The sequence below is a fragment of the Pan paniscus genome, chromosome 9 (genome assembly GCF_029289425.2).
Source record: "Pan paniscus chromosome 9, NHGRI_mPanPan1-v2.0_pri, whole genome shotgun sequence".
Lineage (NCBI taxonomy): Eukaryota > Metazoa > Chordata > Mammalia > Primates > Hominidae > Pan > Pan paniscus.
Window position 1 is genome coordinate 87,068,996 of NC_073258.2, and position 17,670 is coordinate 87,086,665.

Genomic DNA, 17,670 nt, shown 5'->3' on the forward strand with positions numbered 1-17,670 from the left:
TGATATATGAATGTTATTTGTTATAAAGGGCGTGGTGTTGTGGAAAAAGCCCTAGACTGGTTGTCAGCAAAACTGGCTTCAATACTAGTGATTACTAACTAGCTATATGCCCTTGTGCCAGTCATTTTTCTCTGGTTCTCTGTTTCCTTTCCTGTTAAATAAAATAATTGGTCTACATGGCTTCTAAAATCTTTTCAGTTCTGACACTTGAAGAATCTATAAAGGAGATCCTATATCAACAGGAAGGGAGGGAAAGGGATGTGCCACCACACGCGCAGCTGCCAAGGATCCTGTACATGTGGTATTATTGTGGTGGAATCTCCCCTTTGTCTGCCCAGATGCAAAAATGTTATTGGAGTGAGGGACTGGGAAACTTGCCTGGTATGAAATCCTAGTACCCCAACTTCCTGCTTTTGGCAATTTAGAGTCTTGGGAATCAGTCCCAGCCCCTATAAAATAAGGCAGACCCTGTAAACATGCCTTCCAAGAGCCTCCAATGTAGCTCTGACAGCTTTCAAATTCTAAGCTCCTCAATCCTCCATTCTCAGGCCACCCTCAGGTTTCACCTCATTCCCCTGTACTGGTCAGCAGCCAAATTCTGCAGCCTCTTGAGCTTAAGGTCCCAGCCAAAAAGCCTGACTGCCCTCCTACTTGTGAACAAATCCCAATTCTTGAAGCAACCCCAGCCCTCCCCAACAGACTCCCTGCTGAACCCTGAGTCTCCCAGATACTCAAACTTAGTTCAGCCCTGTAGCAATCAAGCCTCAGGGATTTGGGCTGGCTGGAAGCTGACACTTCTCTGTTTAAGATAGTCCCATCTGCAGAGTGAGGATCAGCCCCTAAATTGATAAGCACAGGGTGGGAAAGCGACCTGCCTTAGTGAGATTACCCAGACTCTAAAGTAAGGTCCTGCAGCTCCACCTCATACCTCCATGGACACACACTCTTTGGCTTTTAAGTTATGAAACAGACCTGTTGCTATTCTAAGGAAGTCTCACAAGTCACCTTATAAACATGCCAGCTTCAGGCAGCTTCCTGTGGTTTGCCAAAGGCCAGCTGGGAAGGCAGCCAGACTCCCGCCACCGTCCTGGAACCCCCTCCTCTAGCAGACATTCACTCAGGGCATGACCTCCTGAGGTGCCCACTTGGGATGCAGGAACTTAGTGGCTGCGAGAGTTGTTATTTTTCCCTCCAGCCCCAGCCTGGGCTGGGCTGAATGATGTGGCTGGCTGGTACAAAGGCTGCTTTTTATAATGTTCTTCTTTGGTATTTTTGGTGTCTGGAGAGGGCTTCCTTTCCTCCCACAGTTAATTAGCAGCATCAAGCATTTCCCTTTCTCCAAAAGAAGTCTGTTCCCACCCATGAGGCCAGGCAGAGGAGGTGGCAGGTGTGGCTAAATGCCCCCTGAGGTTAACCTCAAACTTAAACTTAGAGCCCTACTTGGTTAGAAGTGATGTGAAATGCAGGGCTAGCTTCCATTCTGGGCAGAGTGGCCAAGTGGGCACACGTCCCTGGCAAGCTAGCATCCCAATGAGGTGAGGGGACAGAGAAGGGGGTGGGGAACCAATGTGTGTTTGACACATTTGTGAATTGTTTCTACAACAAAGACTTTTTTAAAACAACAGAGTGAAGCTTTATATATTTGAATGAGAAGCACACAGAAGGACCTATTGTCTGGAGGAAAAATTGCATGAGTAATTGTGCATGACTTCAGACTTCCCAGTTGAAATGTTAGGCATATTAAGGATGATTGAGGGCATTCCAGTGTTTTCAGTGTGGAGAAGAGGGAGGACAGAGCTCCTAGGACTAGGGGAGGGAGGCAGGTTGTGTAGCAAGACAAGGGAGGAAGGAATCTGAGGAACTCTGTACCCCACTTTGCTCTCTGGTTTCCATTTTTCCTCTATTTAATTGAACTGCCACCTCCTACAGGAAGCCTTCCTGACCCTATCTCCTTCCTCCACCTGTCACTCTAGGTGTTCTTCTTGATACATATCTCCTGTCTTTTCATTATTTACTCGACTATGATACTGTGGATGGGCCATAGAAAAGAGAGGATGGACTCCAGATGCCACTTCCTAGATGTGTTACCTTGGACAAGTTACTTAGCCTCTCTGTGCCTCAGTTTTCTTGTCTATAAACAGTGAATAATACTTACCTTGTAGGGTTGTTGAGAGGATTAAATGTGTTAAAACCCATAAGGAACTGAGAATAGTGCCTGACATACAGTGTGCACCCTCAATAAATGTTAGCAATTATTTATTTTTATTTGCATCCCCTCTTGTTTGCACAGGACCTAATATATCATGGGGCAGCTGTGTTCAACCCTCATATGCATCTTAATTGCTTGAGGAGCTTTAGAAATGTACAGGCCTGGCCTGGTCTCCATTAATCTATGGGTGAAACCTGGTAATGGTATTTTGGAAATGTTCCCTGGGTGGTTTTATTATGTAACCAGGTTGAAAACCAGTGTCATAAATGCTCAAGGAATATTTGTTGAATGAATGAATGAACCAAATGGGATCAGAAAGAACAAACCCCATGCTGGCTTCGGCAGCACATATACTAAAAATTGGAAAGATACGGAGAAGATTAGCATGGCCCCTGCACAAGAATGACACACAAATTCATGAAGTGTTCCATATTAAACATATATATAGAGAGAGAAAGAACAAACCCAGGTTACCCCATCTTTAGGAATGTGAAGGCATGATGATTCTGTCTCCTTCAGAAAGTTGATTCTTCCTGAGACAGGTTTCAAGAGAAAAATATGACAGAGAATATAATGGAATACATGAAAGAAAGAATCATAATCCTAGTCATCTCAACATGAAAGTATTGAAGAAATAGAAAAACAATTGCCTAGAGCTCATATTAGAGATCAACAGTTATTTTCTCTTGCTCTCCCTTCTGTGTATGCAGATTTATTTCCTGGAGTTGCTATAACAACTCTAGCTAGAAGGTGAACTTTGACTTTTCCTCTAGTTTTAATTTCGATTTGCTACTCAATCTTTAATTTAGAGGACATAAAAATTTAAATATCTCAAATAAAGCATTTGCACCACTCTAATGTATATTCATGCATGATAATAGCATAATTATAATTAACTGCTTTACCTAGTTGGTCCACAAAATTTAAACTGATTACTGCTTGTAGAACATTAAGTCAGGCACCTCAAAATGGAAATAGGAAACTAGGCCGGGGTGGTGGCTCACACCTGTAATCCCAGTACTTTGGGAGGCCAAGGAGGGCGGATTGCTTGAGCTCAGGAGTTCAAGACCAGCCTGGGCAACACAGGGAAACCCTGTATCTACCAAAAATACAAAAATTAACTGGGTGTGGTAGCATGTGCCTGTAGTCCTAGTTACTTGGGGGGCTGAGGTGGGAGGATCACTTAATCCCAGGAAGTCAAGGCTGCAGTGAGCCATGAAGGAAAATTAAATTTAAGAAAAGAAGATGCTATATACAAGGAACAGTGACAAGGTGAGAAACTAGCAAACCTACAGTTGTCTAAGTAGTTTTTGATGCCTAATATTTAAAAAGTTAGTAAAAATCTTGCATTAATTCCCAAATGAAGAGAATGGGAAATTTTAGAAAATAAAAATACTTAAATATAGGAATAAATATTCTTCATGACCTTACTAAACAACAACAAATAATGGGAGAGATGTACCATTTCCTGAATGGAGGATCAATAATGTGAAGGTGTCATTTCTCCTCAAATTGATCTAAAAGGCTGGGTGCGGTGACTCATGCCTGTAATCCCAGCACTTTGGGAGGTAAAGGTGGGCAGATCACTTGAGGTCAGGAGTTCGAGACCAACCTGGCCAACGTGGTGAGACCCTGTCTCTACTAAAAATACAAGAATTAGCTGGCATGGTGACACATGCCTGTAATCCCAGCTACTCAGAAGGCTGAGGCATGAGAATCACTTGAACCTGGGAGGCAGAGGTTGTAGTAAGCCGAGATCGCACCACTGCACTCTAGCCTGGGCAACAGAGTGAGACCCTGTCTTAAAAAAAAACAAAAATTGATCTATAAACCGAATAAAATCTCAATTAAAAAACCAGAAATATACAACAAAAATACTATAAGCAAAAGTTAAAGAGTGAAAAGGACAGATTACTTGCCAATTATACAACAGAAGATTAATATCCTTAATACATAAAGAGCACTTATCAGTGAATATAAAATACAAATTAAACTATTAAAAAATGAAGCAAGGAATTGAACAGGTAATTAAACAGAGGAAGAAATGTAAGTGGTCAATAAGCTTATATCAATGTTCAGTCTCATGGGTACATAAGGAAATGTAACTTAAAATAAGTCTGAAATATTTTTAGTCTTCAGGTTGTAAAAAATGAATAAACAATAAAATCCAACATTAGCAAAACTTCAGGGGAAATGACACTCTCAAACTCTCTGGGAGTATCAGTTGTTATCACAGTTTCTAGAGAGCAACTTGGAAGTATGTATCAAAATTTTCCATTTCTAGCTATCTAACCTGGAGAAAAGTTTGTAGAAGAGTCCATTTACACTGTAAATTAAGTAAAAAATAGAGAGAACACCAGGAGGCTCCCATAGCACAGCCAGTAAACAGTGCCAACACTGGAGTTAAAGTGCTGTGGTTCAAATCCCTGTTTGGCTACTTACTAGTCCTGGGGCTTTGGGTGAGATTACCTTAACTGCTTCAGCAGTCAACTAGGGATGACAATATGCAGTACCTATTTCATAGGGTTATTCTGAGAAACATTTTGCATGCCAGGTGCGGTGGCTCACGCCTATAATCCCAGAACTCTGGAAGGCAGAGGCAAGAGGATCGCTCGGGGCTAGGAGTTCAAGAACAGACATGCAAAGGGCTTAATGCCAGGGATAAAATACTTCCCTGTGCCACGGTAGTCCACCCCTCTCTTTCCCAAACCCCTAACCGTGTATGCCATTGCATGTTCCTAAATATGTAAGTGCGTAGAGAAACTTATGGCAGAAACTGATAGCACGGTAACTTACAGAAGAAGGTGGGGTTGAGTGGGAATATGTAAGATTTTTACTTTTTACTTTCTACTTGTTTATTTTAAAAACATTTTGCAGGCCAGGTGCAGTGGCTCATGCCTATAATCCCAGAACTCTGGGAAGCAGAGGCAAGAGGATCGCTTGAGACTAGGAGTTCAAGACCAGGCTTAGGCAACATAGTGAAACCTAGTAAGGCCCTCGTCTCTTAAAAAATAAAATGCAAAGAATGTATTCATTTATTTATAATCACTTGTGTAATTAAAACTTGTTAAATTTGACAGAAGAAATAGGATGGTAGGCAAAAGTATTTATCCCAGGAAGTTAGAAAAATGGAATATGATGATAGCATATATCATATCCTAGATATTTTAGATGATGGAATATGGGTTACGTACAGAGACTGGATTTTCAGAACTAAAAATCAGAACCCAATGTCTACCAAAGGATTTTTAGTATAATTTCTGTGTAGGAGAGGCAGCCTGGATCATTCAGTCTGGATGCCAAAATAATGGACTTTCTGGAACAATCTAATGGTTTATTATTACAAATAGACTGAAACTGGGCCTGTTCAAAAATTCCCAATCACATTCCGTTTTTGGATCCTGTTGGAACTGAATTCCTCCTGACCCAAAACCTCCTGACCCAAAACCTAGCATTCAGCCTGCCTTATCCTAACTCCCCTAGGTCCAAGGCCTTGCAGATTTCCTCCCTGTGAGATCTCCCAGGAGCCCTGGCAGAGCATTCCTAACTTCTCAATTGCTTCTGTGGCATCTCTAGGCACACTGTCTGCCCTCACCTGCTAGGGAAGCCACTTTCCTGTCTCTGTCATCCCCCTGGTTCCCCTATGACCAGCCCCCAGCCCCCAGCCCCAGCCTGGCATGAAGCTGAGCCAGCTCAGGCCTGGCCTGGGCTTCTGATACCAATCCTGCTGAGGTTAGCACAGACAGTCCCAGACACAAGGTAAGCTGAGGCCGTGAGAATGAATTTCTGGGTAACAAAAGGAGGAGGGCGATAGGGCCAGAGATAGCAAAAAGAGTTTGCCAGGAAACCAGAGACACGGGTGCTGAGTGGAAAAGAGAAGTTGGAGCAGGACTCAATGAACATCTTGAGGCCACTTAAAGGAAGTGGGAAAAATGTAGGAGCAAAACATACACAGCAGTGTTAGCTGTAAGTGTGAGAAAGGATGGCCTTCATCTCATCAATTGATGACGTTGATCATCAATGATCAAGGTAAACACATGGGTTCATCCCTGAGAAGATCAAAACAAAAAGCTCCAGTGCGCCCCAGAAGGGTCTGCTGGGGAACAGGGAAAGAAATGAGTCAGAAAAACCTGCTTCCCACCCTGGCTGTGTGACGTGGAGCAACTGGCTTTACCCCCTGAGCTTTTCCAGCAAGTTGGGTTCCTTCTAAATATTAAATGTGTTTGGATAACTAAGGCTCTCAGTCTGCTGTTCAGTAAATCTGAATTTCTTTCTTTTTTTTTTTTTTTTGAGACAGAGTCTTGCTCTGTCGCCCAGCCTGGAGCGCAGTGGTGTAATCTTGGCTCACTGCAACCTCTACCTCCTGGGTTCAAATGATTCTTGTGCCTCAGCCTCCCAAGTAGCTGGGACTACCGGCATGCACCACCATCCCCAGCTAATTTTTGGTCTTGGTAGAGACGGGGTTTTGCCATGTTGGCCAGGCTGGTCTTGAACTCCTAACCTCAGGTGATCCGCCTGCCTTAGCCTCCCAAAGTGCTGGGATTACAGGCCTGAGCCACCGTGCCCTGCCGGTAAATCTGAATTTCTTTCTTTTTCCATCAAAATGTTGATGATGATGAAAACTCACCCCAGTCTCTTGCTACCCATGTCATCCTCAGTGTCAGCAGTCAACACACCATATAATAGTTGTGATAGATAACATTTACTGAAGTGTGTATTGTTTGCAGGCTCTGTTCTGAACCCCTTGCAGTAGTAAACCTCACAATAACCCTATGAAGTGGGTAATAGTATTCTTCCTAGTTCACAGATAAGAAAATTGAAGCCCAAAGAAGTTTAGTAATTCGCCCAAGCTGAATAGCTAATAAAAGGCAGATCCAGGATGAAAATCCAGCTCTAACTGCAAAACCCATGCTCTTTACTACTGCACCATATGCCTTCCTGACAGTAAGGCAGAAAATAGAAAAAAAGGTAAAACAAGGGAAGGTCCTAGCAGAGACACTGAGGGAGACTAAGAGGAGGCCTCTGATCCTGGGTAGGAGCAGCTGTTGAAGGAGGCTTCCTAGAAATCTCCCATTTGACAGTGGGATCCAGGGGGGAAATGCCACTGCTAAGATGAAGGAGCAACCTCCTCCCCTCCTGTGGGACATGGGGGATGGCATCTGAAAGGAAGCTGATCATAGATATAACCTGTGCAAATAAAGCTGTAGGCTGGGGCACTGCTTCATGTTATGAAAACATCTTGCAGTAAAGGAAGGTAATGTGGTAATAAGTCCAAACAGAAGGGTGATGGGTTGGCAGGCAGTTTGAAACAAGCCAAGTCAAAGTTTGTCCATGTGTCTCTAGCTCTGCCTACTCTGATTTCAAGTGTTCTGTCCTAGTTCCGTAGGCAAAATCCCTGGCGGGAGGAAAAGGGCCTGAAGGAGATGCTTCCTGGAGAAAGGCAAAGCACAAAACAAGTAGAAGACATTATTCCTGTTAATGTAGTAATGCCGAGGATACTAGAGGTTTTCATTAAAGTTACAACCATTGCCACCATTTTCATTTATTCACTCACTCATGTATTTATCCAGGATTTCCTTATGGAGAACCTCCTATACTCCATGCCCTCCACTAGATGCTGGGACATAATAAAGGGTCTCTAGGAATTTTCGATATAGTCAGGAGACAATAGAGAGTGGGTTCTTCCAACCTGATCGGGTAAAAGCACTGCTGTCAGTGAGGGCCTGCCACATGCAAAAACATGAGCCTTCCTGCAAGGAGGTGATGTGCCAGTGGGGAGTAAGGAAGTACCTCCTACGATATGCAAGACAAAAAGGTCCTTTGGGAAGTAGTCCAGCTTTTTCAGTGTATGGAGAAGAAACCCATGAACCTGAGATACAAACAGGATAAACTGCAAATCAAGACTCCTTAGGGTAAATACCAGCTGAATGGCACCATTGCAAGTGCAGCAGGAGTTTGAGGGAGACAAACATCACTGTGAGTCGAGGAAGGCTTCCTGGAAGAGGTGGAACTTAAGCTAGGCTTTCCTGGAAAAATAAGGGGTGTGTGTTTGTGTGTGTGTGTTTGTGTGTGTGTGTGTGTACACACAGGCATGTGTATGTAGGGAAAATATCTGGCTCTTAGATGTTGGGCAAATTGTTCCTTAAAGCTGTTTAATTTTTTTATCTGATTTTTAGTCACCAAAAGTCCCTCAGATCTGCAATTGTTTGTTTGAGAAGATCTACCACTAGATATGATAAGATTAGTTGCACAGGCTTTGGAGTCTGATAGGCCTGGGGTCAAATCCAGGCTCTGCCATTTTCTAGTTGTATGACCTTAGTTTCCTCATCTATTAAATGGGGATAATTACACTTATCATAGGCTTATTATGAGTATTAAATAAAATATGCAAAGCATATATCATAGGGCCTGTAACTCAGGAATCACCTAGCCTAATTCCATAAACATAATTATTTACCTGTATTGAGCCAATGGCATTTTCAGTGTCCTCTGAATTTATTTAAATTCCGTTAATTTTTTCCATCCAACAGTTAGGCACAGTGCCAAGCATCATCCTGGATGGTAGACACAGTCATGTGCCAGAGACATGTTCCTTGCCCACTCAGGGCAGTCTAGAGGGATATCAGACACATAAGCACATGATTGCAGTACAGTGTGAGGTGCACTATTAACAGTGGCAAGTAGTCGTTATTGGTGGTCATCTCTGAGTGGTCTATGGACTTGAAAGGCCATACAAGGGGCCAGTGGGGCCTGACCTCACCAGGATGCAGCTGCTCTGGAAACCCACCAGCAAAGTCATTATCACTTCTGGACAGCTCTAAGTCTGCTCTGTATTATTTACAATGTCATTTTTGTTTAATAGCAGAATAATCTAAATAGAAAAAAAATGTTCCCTCTTAATAGCCCAATATCCAGCAGAGACTGTGAGAAGCAGTAAAAATGCACCTGAACTTAAGCTTCAAAAAACTTTTCCTGGCTCCTCTTCTCTTCCAGTGTGTTGGGTACCTTCGATAGCAAGCATTCCAGGTGGCTCCCAGTGAGCCCCACCTCCTGGTTTTCACACCCTTGTGTAGTCCCTTCCTGCTTTGTACCAGGGTTGGTCTCTGTGACCAATACAAAATGGCAGAAGTGAAAATGGCAGATCTCATATGCTGCTTATGAGATTAGGTTGTAAAAGACACTACAGCTTCCTCTTGGGGGCTTTCTTAGATGTGCTCTCTCTTTTGCATATCTCTGGGGAAAAGCCGTCTTGAGCAGACCTACAGAGAAGCCCACATGACAAGAAACTGTAGCCTCCTGCCAACAGGCATGTCAGTGAGCTGGGAAGTAGATTTGTCATCTCTAGTCAAGACTCAAGTCTCTAAAAATTGCAGAAGGCCAGGTGCGGTGGCTCACACCTGTAATCCCAGCACTTTGGGAGGATGAGGCTGAGGTGTGCAGATAGCTTGAGCCCAGGAGTTCAAGATGAGTCTGGGCAACAAAGTGAGAGGGAGACCCCATCTCTTAAAAAAAAAAAGAGAGAGAGATTGCAGCCCACAGCTTGATTCCATGAAAGTTCCATGAAAGGCCCTGAGCCAGAACTATCCAGCTGAGCCATTCCCAGATTTCTGACTCTCAGAAATGATATGAGATAATAAATGTTTGTTGCTTTAAGCTGCAAAGTTTTGAGGTAATTTGTTTTGCAGCAATAGATAACTCACACTATGCCCTTCCTTTGTGCTTCAGGCATTCTGCCCCTCCCCTGATATGGCACATACCACACTGTGTTGTATTTACTCATGTACTTATCTCTCTCCTCATCAGACTGCAAGCTCAAAGGAGATCATGTCTTATTGTCTTTATATCCTCATCACATGGCACATGCCTGAGCCATACCAGGTGGTCAAAAATATTTGCTGGATGAATAACTTGCATTTGTATTGCACATTAGAACTGACAAAGCATTAGTGTATTCATCTTCTTCCATAGTCTTCAGGCAACCCTAGAAGGTAAGTACTGATACCCTATTCCCATTTAACAGATGAGGAAATTGAGGCTTGTCAACTCCCTTGAATATCTCATAGCCAGTAATTCATAAAATGAGGACTCAAACTTAAGTCACTAAGTTCCTAGTCTATGCCCCTTCCTCTATACCAAACTGCTTTTCATTTAGCTTGGTGAAGGTAGGGGTGGGAGAAAAACTAATCTGAAGAATGCGGTGCAGTCCAATCATGGATGGAGCTCCAAAGAAAGGACAATGGAGAAGAAAATTACTCACTTTTGAGTAGGCCAGGCCTCTACAGGCCTTCATACATATGTTCAATGTCTTGTTTAATGTTCACAAAAACCCTAAAATAGATTGGTAACTTTTATTCCTCCTTCACAGATGAGAAAACCAAAGTATGGTTTCACATCTGTTAAATAATAGAGCTGGAACTCAAGCAAATGTATTCAGACTTCTAGTCCAAGTAACTTTTTCTAAAACCCAAACTGCTTCTCCTTTTCACAGTACTGGACAGCTGGATTTGGGCTCCAGATCTAATCCCTGATTCCAGCAGGAAAACACATGCAAAATATCATGGAGTCTCAGACAATGAGCAGACTCTGTCTTATGTAAGGATTCTACCTGGGGCTATGTCCTATCTTCTCCTGTGCTGAGCTCCAGTCACTGTTTCTCCAGCCTAAGGTCAAAGGTTTCACAATATCTCTTTTATTAATGAAAAACAAAAAGTGCCATTGTGCTTAGAGTCAGTTTCAGTTTATACATCTTTACAAGAGGAAAATAATTGCCATGATGATTAAATGAGAAAAAAAGGTGTATGTAAGATGGCTGGTACATAATAGGTATTCACAAGCATGTAAATACACTTCTCCTGGCTCTCTCCTATATGCCTATGGGACATTTTTCAGGACAAGAGCACACATCCTTTTGTGAGCCTCTGTTCTCCACATAAACTGAAGTGTTAGCAGCAACCATGGAAAATAGAGGAAGAGGAAACTTCTGAGGGCTCTGTGCACAGTTTCCAGCCTGAAGGGAGCTCTGCAGTGGGATTTCTGCTTTAAGTCAGCTGCACAGGGGCCTGGAAGTCTTCTACCCTTGGGGGGAAAGTATGCCGAGGAGCTGAAGAACATCTATCAAGAAGAAGCCCCAGCTGTTACGTGGGCCGTAGTAGAGAGTGGCTGGGGGGCTGCCTGAGGCCATGCTTGGTTGGGTAAACTTGGTCTGTTCACTTCCATCCAGGAGACCTTTCACTTTGAGGGCTCAATGATTAGAAAAACATCCCAGAAGCCAATAATTTCTCATTCTCCAGGGAGCCAGGAAGCATTTTCTGGGCTAGATATCAGGACAAACCCATGAACTGTGAGAGGTCCTCTCTGCTGAGAGCTCCCTCTGATCCCAGGAAATGGAGTGCTGGTTCCGTGTGCTAGAAGACACAGCTTCCTGCCAGAAAGAGGATCTGGGCCTCATCTCCATGTGTGCCAGCATTCAGATGCGGCTGTCTGGGCTTTCATGGATGAGTCATGGCAATGGCCAGACCTCAGCTGCAAGTTGGGGTGAGCCTGACTCTCACAGTCCTAGTCAAAGCAGTTCAGAGCAATTAAACAATCAAATGGGAACCTACTAGGTGCAGGCCTTTGGGGAAGGAGAGCTATTGTGGAAAGGTCATGAGTTTTGAAGTTTTGAAAGAAAGGGGCTTCAATGTAAATATTAGCTTTACCACCTACTAAGTATAACTTGGGAAAGATACTTAGCTTCTTTAGACCTCAGTTTCTTTATCTTTAAAGTAATGGCAGTAGTAATATTTAATTAATTAATTAGTTTTGAGATAGGGCCTTGCTCTGTTACCGAGGCTGGAGTGCAGTGGCATGATCACAGCTCACTGGAGCCTCCACCTCCCTGGCTCAAGCAATCCTCCCTCATCAGCCTCCTGAGCAGCTGGGGCTACAGGGGTATACCACCGTGCCAGGCTAATTTAAAAAATTTTTTTGTAGAGACTTGGTTTCACTATGTTGCCCAGGCTGGTCTCGAACTCCTGGGGTCAAGCGATCCTCTCACTGTGGCCTCCCAAAGTGCTGGGATTACAGGCATGAGCCACTGTGCCCAGCCAGTAAATAGCAGTAATAGTAATGGTAATGTGGGCTTTGCAGGGCTGAGATAAGAATTAAGTGTTGTTACCAAATATGAAGGGGACAGAATAATGCCTACTGTCTGATCAAGGCTCACAAAGCCCAATCTTAGAATTAGATTTTATATATAGAGAGAGAAGTGAATAACAGTCACAGTTAGGGAGACAGTTCAGGTAAAATTCAATATAACTCATTTGATTTTATTCAACCAGCATATATTGTAGAACCTTCTCAGTGCTGGCAACTAATAATGGCCCCTGGCCTAGAGGAACTCAAGAGTTTTGCAACTGAGATAGATGGATGAGTAAGCAAATTTCCATCAGGGTTATAAGGGATCTGACATAAACAAGAGAAAATTCTATGGGCGCAGAGTGGAGGAGGTGCTCACACTCACTGAAGGAGTTAGAAGAGGCCTTGTTGAGAAAGCAACTTCTAGGGCTCCACTGTCTGGGTCTTAAAAGATGAACAAATAGGAGCTCGCCAGGTGGAATGACTGTGGAAAGTTGTTGTTATTGATGCTTTTTTTAGATGGAGTCTTGCTCTGTCACCTAGGCTGGAGTGCAGTGGTACAATCTCAGCTCACTGCAACCTCCACCTCCTGGGCTCAAGCGATTCTCCTGCTTCAGCCTCCCAAGTAGCTGGGACTCCAAGTGCCCACCACCATGCCTGGCCAATTTTTGCACTTTTAATAGAGATGGGGTTTCACCATGTTGGCCAGGCTGGTCTCAAACTCCTGACCTCAAGTGATCTGCCTGCCTCGGCCTCCCAAAGTGCTGGGATTACAGGTGTGAACTACCGCGCCGGGCCAAAAGTTGTTCTGATATCAGAGCCCATGTGTAGAAGAAACACAAAGACATGAAAGAGCTTGGTTAGAGGAATGGGGCCATGGAGTAATGGATATAAGGAACTTGACAAAGGATGACCAGTCTCAAAGGATGACCTTGCTTGACTGCAGAGAAGCTGGACTTTGCTCTGGAGGCAACAAGGAGATTTTAAAGCAAATAACCAAGATGATTAATTTATTTTCAAGAAAAATAACTGGGTGGAGGATGGGTGCTAAGGGGAAAGACAGGAGGCCAGAGAGTGGAAGCCTAAGGAGATAAGAAGCTCATCTAGGTTACATAATCGGGAAGTTGAAGTGGGATGGATCAGGAAGAGAAGCTAGACCTCTTGGCTCCTAGTTTGAGCCTTTTGATTAGATTGGTCCCCATTCCACAACTTTGAAACCTGCTTACTAAGCAAACCCTGATCTAAAATTACAGTGCTTCTGTGAACAGGAACATAAGGCAACAAAATTGCAAGTAGGTTTGAATTGGACTAAAGCACCTGTTTTTTTAATCCATGGTTTGCCACAGCTTTAAAATATATTTAGCATTTTTCTTGGTACTCATCCTCTAAGGTCTGTCTTACAAGGCGAATGCAAACTCTTACTGATTTGGGTCAGTCATCCATCCGTCCATTCAATCCATCTGTCTATCTATATGTCAGTCCACCTACAGACATGTATTGGCAGCTACTATGTACTTAGTCTTTGGTTAAGTCCTGGGAATATTGAGATGAAAGGCAGTTTCTGCCCTCAGAGAGCTCACAGCCTAGTGGGGAGGGAGACAGAAAACTAAATAGACAGGGACAATCCAATGCAATGAGTGCTGATCCACGGAGAAGGATGTGCTTATTGCTATGGGAGCTCAGAGCAGGGATACCCAACATTCTGAGCCATCAGGAAAGGAGGGGACACTTGTGCCAAGCTTTGAAGGGCAAAGAAGAGGGCCCAGATGTATTCTAAGTAAGAGGAAGAGCATATGCTCTTTGGGGGTACAGTGCAGTGGTGGGAGTGATTATAATTTGGGAACTCAGCAATCTTCCTAGTCCTGAAGCCAAACACATGCTTTGCCTGTTTTAATTACACAAACCACATTAATTCAGATCTTAATTTATGGCTTCCCTCTGGTATACAAGGCTGCAAGCCAGTGCCCACTTTCTCCAAATCACCAAATAGGTAACATTTGTTTGGCATTTTCTGACCATCTTCTTTTAGTGCCTGTCTCAGGACACCACCCATTTTTGGCTCCAGTGCCTTAAGTTGGTCCTCCAGCAACCGAGAGCCCACTTTAGCCCCAGATGGGCAGTGGCCCAGGTTTCCAGTCTTTGTCTGTTCTCGCTCACTTTCCTATCAAGTCTTAGCTTGTGGGTCAAATTCTGCCCAGCTTACTCTGTGAAACTGGAAGGCTATTGTTCATTCTACTTTCTTAATTACCACTAGCCAACTTAAAACATTCACCCTGTCAGAGATATCCACACTCAACATTGTCTTTGCTCATGTACTTGTCCCCTGTGAGGACCATGTTTCCACTATGCACACTTTCTCCTTGAGATTTTCTATGAGACCCCTTCTCTGGGTCACCTCTTATACTGGCAGCCCCATAGGTACAGCTCTATCATGATAATCATCAAACACAGAATTTTAGCTATCTGCCTATTTCAATCTTCCCCCCAGACAAAAAGTTCTGTGTCCTACTCGTTTTTCTCTTCCTAGTTCCTGCACATAGTGGCACTACTAAACATTTGAAGAATGAAGGAATTAGTAAAGGAATGGACAAAAGTCTGTGGAATAAACTCCTGCCAATGGAACACTACTCTAGAAGTAGGAACACCAAACACAAGAAGCAGGTTGGACCTAGGTGATACCATTCAGGACATAGGCACGGGCAAATATTTCATGACAAAGATGCAAAGAGCAATTGCAACAAAAGCAAAAATTGACAAATGGGATCTAATTAAACTAAAGAGCTTCTGCACAGCAAAAGAAGCTATCAACAGAGTAAACAGACCACATATAGAAGGGGAGAAAAGTATTGCAAACTATGCATTTGACAAAGGTCTAATATCCAGCATCTATAAGTAACAAACAAATTTACAAGAAGAGAAAAACCCCGTTAAAAAAGTGGGCAAAGGACATGAACAGACACTTTTCAAAAGAAGACACACATGCGGCCAACAATCATATGAATAAAAGCTCAACATCACTGATCATTAGAGAAATGCAAATCAAACCACAATGAGATACCATCTCACACCAGTCAGAATGGCTATTACTAAAAAGTCAAAAAATAAGATGTTGGCAGGGTTGTGGAGAAAAAGGAACACTTATACACTGTTAGTGGGAGTGTAAATTAGTTCAACCATTGTGGAAGACAGTGTGGCAATTCCTCCAAGTCCTAAAGGCAGAAATACCATTTGATCCAGCAATTCCATTACTGGCTATATACCCAAAGGAATATAAATTGTCCTATTATAAAGACGCATGCACACATATGTTAATTACAACACTATTCACAAGAGCAAAGATGTGGAATCAACCTACATGCTCATCAACGATAGATTGGATTAAAAAAATGTGGTACATACACACCATGGAATACTATGCAGCCATGAAAAAGAGTGAGATCATGTTCTTTGCAGTGACATGGATGGAGCTGGAGGCCATTGTCCTTAGCAAACTAATGCAGGAACAGAAAGCCAAATATGGCATGTTCTCATTTATAAGTGGGAGCTAAATGATGAGAACACATGGACACATAGAGGAAACAACACACCTTGGGGCCTACTAGAAGGTGGAGGGTGGGAGGAGGGAAAGGATAAGGAAAAATAACTAATGGAACTAATGGGTACTAGGTTTAATACCTGGGTGATGAAATAATCTGTACAACAAACCCCCATTACGCAAGTTTACCTGTGTAACAAACCTGCATGTGTACCCCTGAACTTAAAAGTTCTGTTTCAAAAAGGAAGAAGGTTGGAGAATCAACTTTTGAGACTTCTGGCACCCCTCTATGCCATAGGCTTGTACCTACTTGTGTCTTAGGTTAGTTATAAGAAAAGACATGCTGCTTTGAGAGCAGGGGGAAGATAGCATCTTATACCTTAATTTATTTAAGCTCTGTTTGGCCTAATTTCTCCAGGCCCATTTCTGTGGACCTGTGCTACTTTGTGTGGCTCTTATTCATGAACTACGTACTATTAATGACACACCAGGAGCTGATATTCTACTTGACCTGAATTGTGCTTCAACATTAATGCTGTGAAATTCACTGAAGAGAAGAATTAAATTGAAGTTAATACTCAGTAAAAAAAAAAAAAAAAAAAGACTAGTCCCTGATTTATTATTAGAAAAATCCTGGCCTTTGTTCTAATTTTATTTTATTTTTATGTTAAGATCCCAAAATAAGCTGGGCATAGTAGCAAATGCCTGTAATCCCAGCTACTTGAGAAGCTGAGGCAGGAGAATTGCTTGAGTCTAGGAGTTTGAGACAAACCTGGGCAAACTAGTGAGACCCCCATCTCCAAAATATATGTGTGTGTGTGTGTGTGTGTGTGTGTATATATGTATGTATGTGTATGTATGTGTGTGTATATATATGTGTGTATGTGTATGTGTATATATGTGTATATATGTATGTGTATATATGTGTATATGTATGTGTGTATATATATGTGTGTGTGTGTGTATATATATATATATATATATATATACAAAAAAGTCTGAGTAGCCACACAAAGCATATGTTGAGAGTCCTCAGTTGAAGCCAAATACAGGAAAAGCCAAACAGTGTATAGAAAACAAACAAATGAATCACAGTGTTGGGTAAACTGCTATTTGGCATAAATCCATGAACACAGGCCAAAAAAGTGTCTCTGCAAAGATGTAAGACATAGCTGTAGAAAATATCTCAGAAATAGATCTGAATTTGACCTGAAAACTTGACTCTGATGGAACTTTGGACAAATACATAATATTTTCCACTAATACATGTTCGTCCACCAATTTGTCCATGGATCACGGGTGAGGCTGCTCTCTGCAGTGTGAACTGCTCCATGGTGGCTTTGGTTGTTGTGCATGGCCAGCCAGAGCCAGACTAACCCACAGTCATGGGAAGCAAAGATAATACAATTTGGCAGCTTGGAGCAGTGGAATGGGCCCTGGACTGGGAGTCGGGAGCCCTGGGCCAGAGTCCAGGCTCTACTGTTAAATAACCGTACACCACATGTAACATTCTTTTAAAATGTCTGTCCTTACCACATGCATTAACATGCAACTAACTATAGACTGTTTAATCTAATGTCCAATTTGACATTTAATTACAATAAGTCTGTTTAATTCATGGAATCACTAATTTCATGTAAAGGCACCTTGTGGATATGAAAAGGGGGAAAGCATTTGGCCTTAAGTTTTCTAAAATCTGTCAAATAATTAATTTTGTGTGTTGACTATATTCTAGGCACAAAAGGAGCTTCAAAAAATGGACGGGCTTGGCCAGTCATAATGGCTCATGCCTGTAATCCCAACACTTTGG

At 42.7% G+C, this 17,670-nt stretch overlaps 1 non-coding gene across 1 annotated transcript; it reads left to right on the forward strand.

The window, feature by feature from the left end:
* The first annotated feature begins 2,539 nt into the window (after positions 1 to 2,539).
* On the forward strand, positions 2,540 to 2,646 carry LOC112441217 (U6 spliceosomal RNA). The gene has a single exon (XR_003029165.1). It is a non-coding gene; the product is annotated as a U6 spliceosomal RNA (small nuclear RNA).
* The last annotated feature ends 15,024 nt before the right edge of the window (positions 2,647 to 17,670 follow it).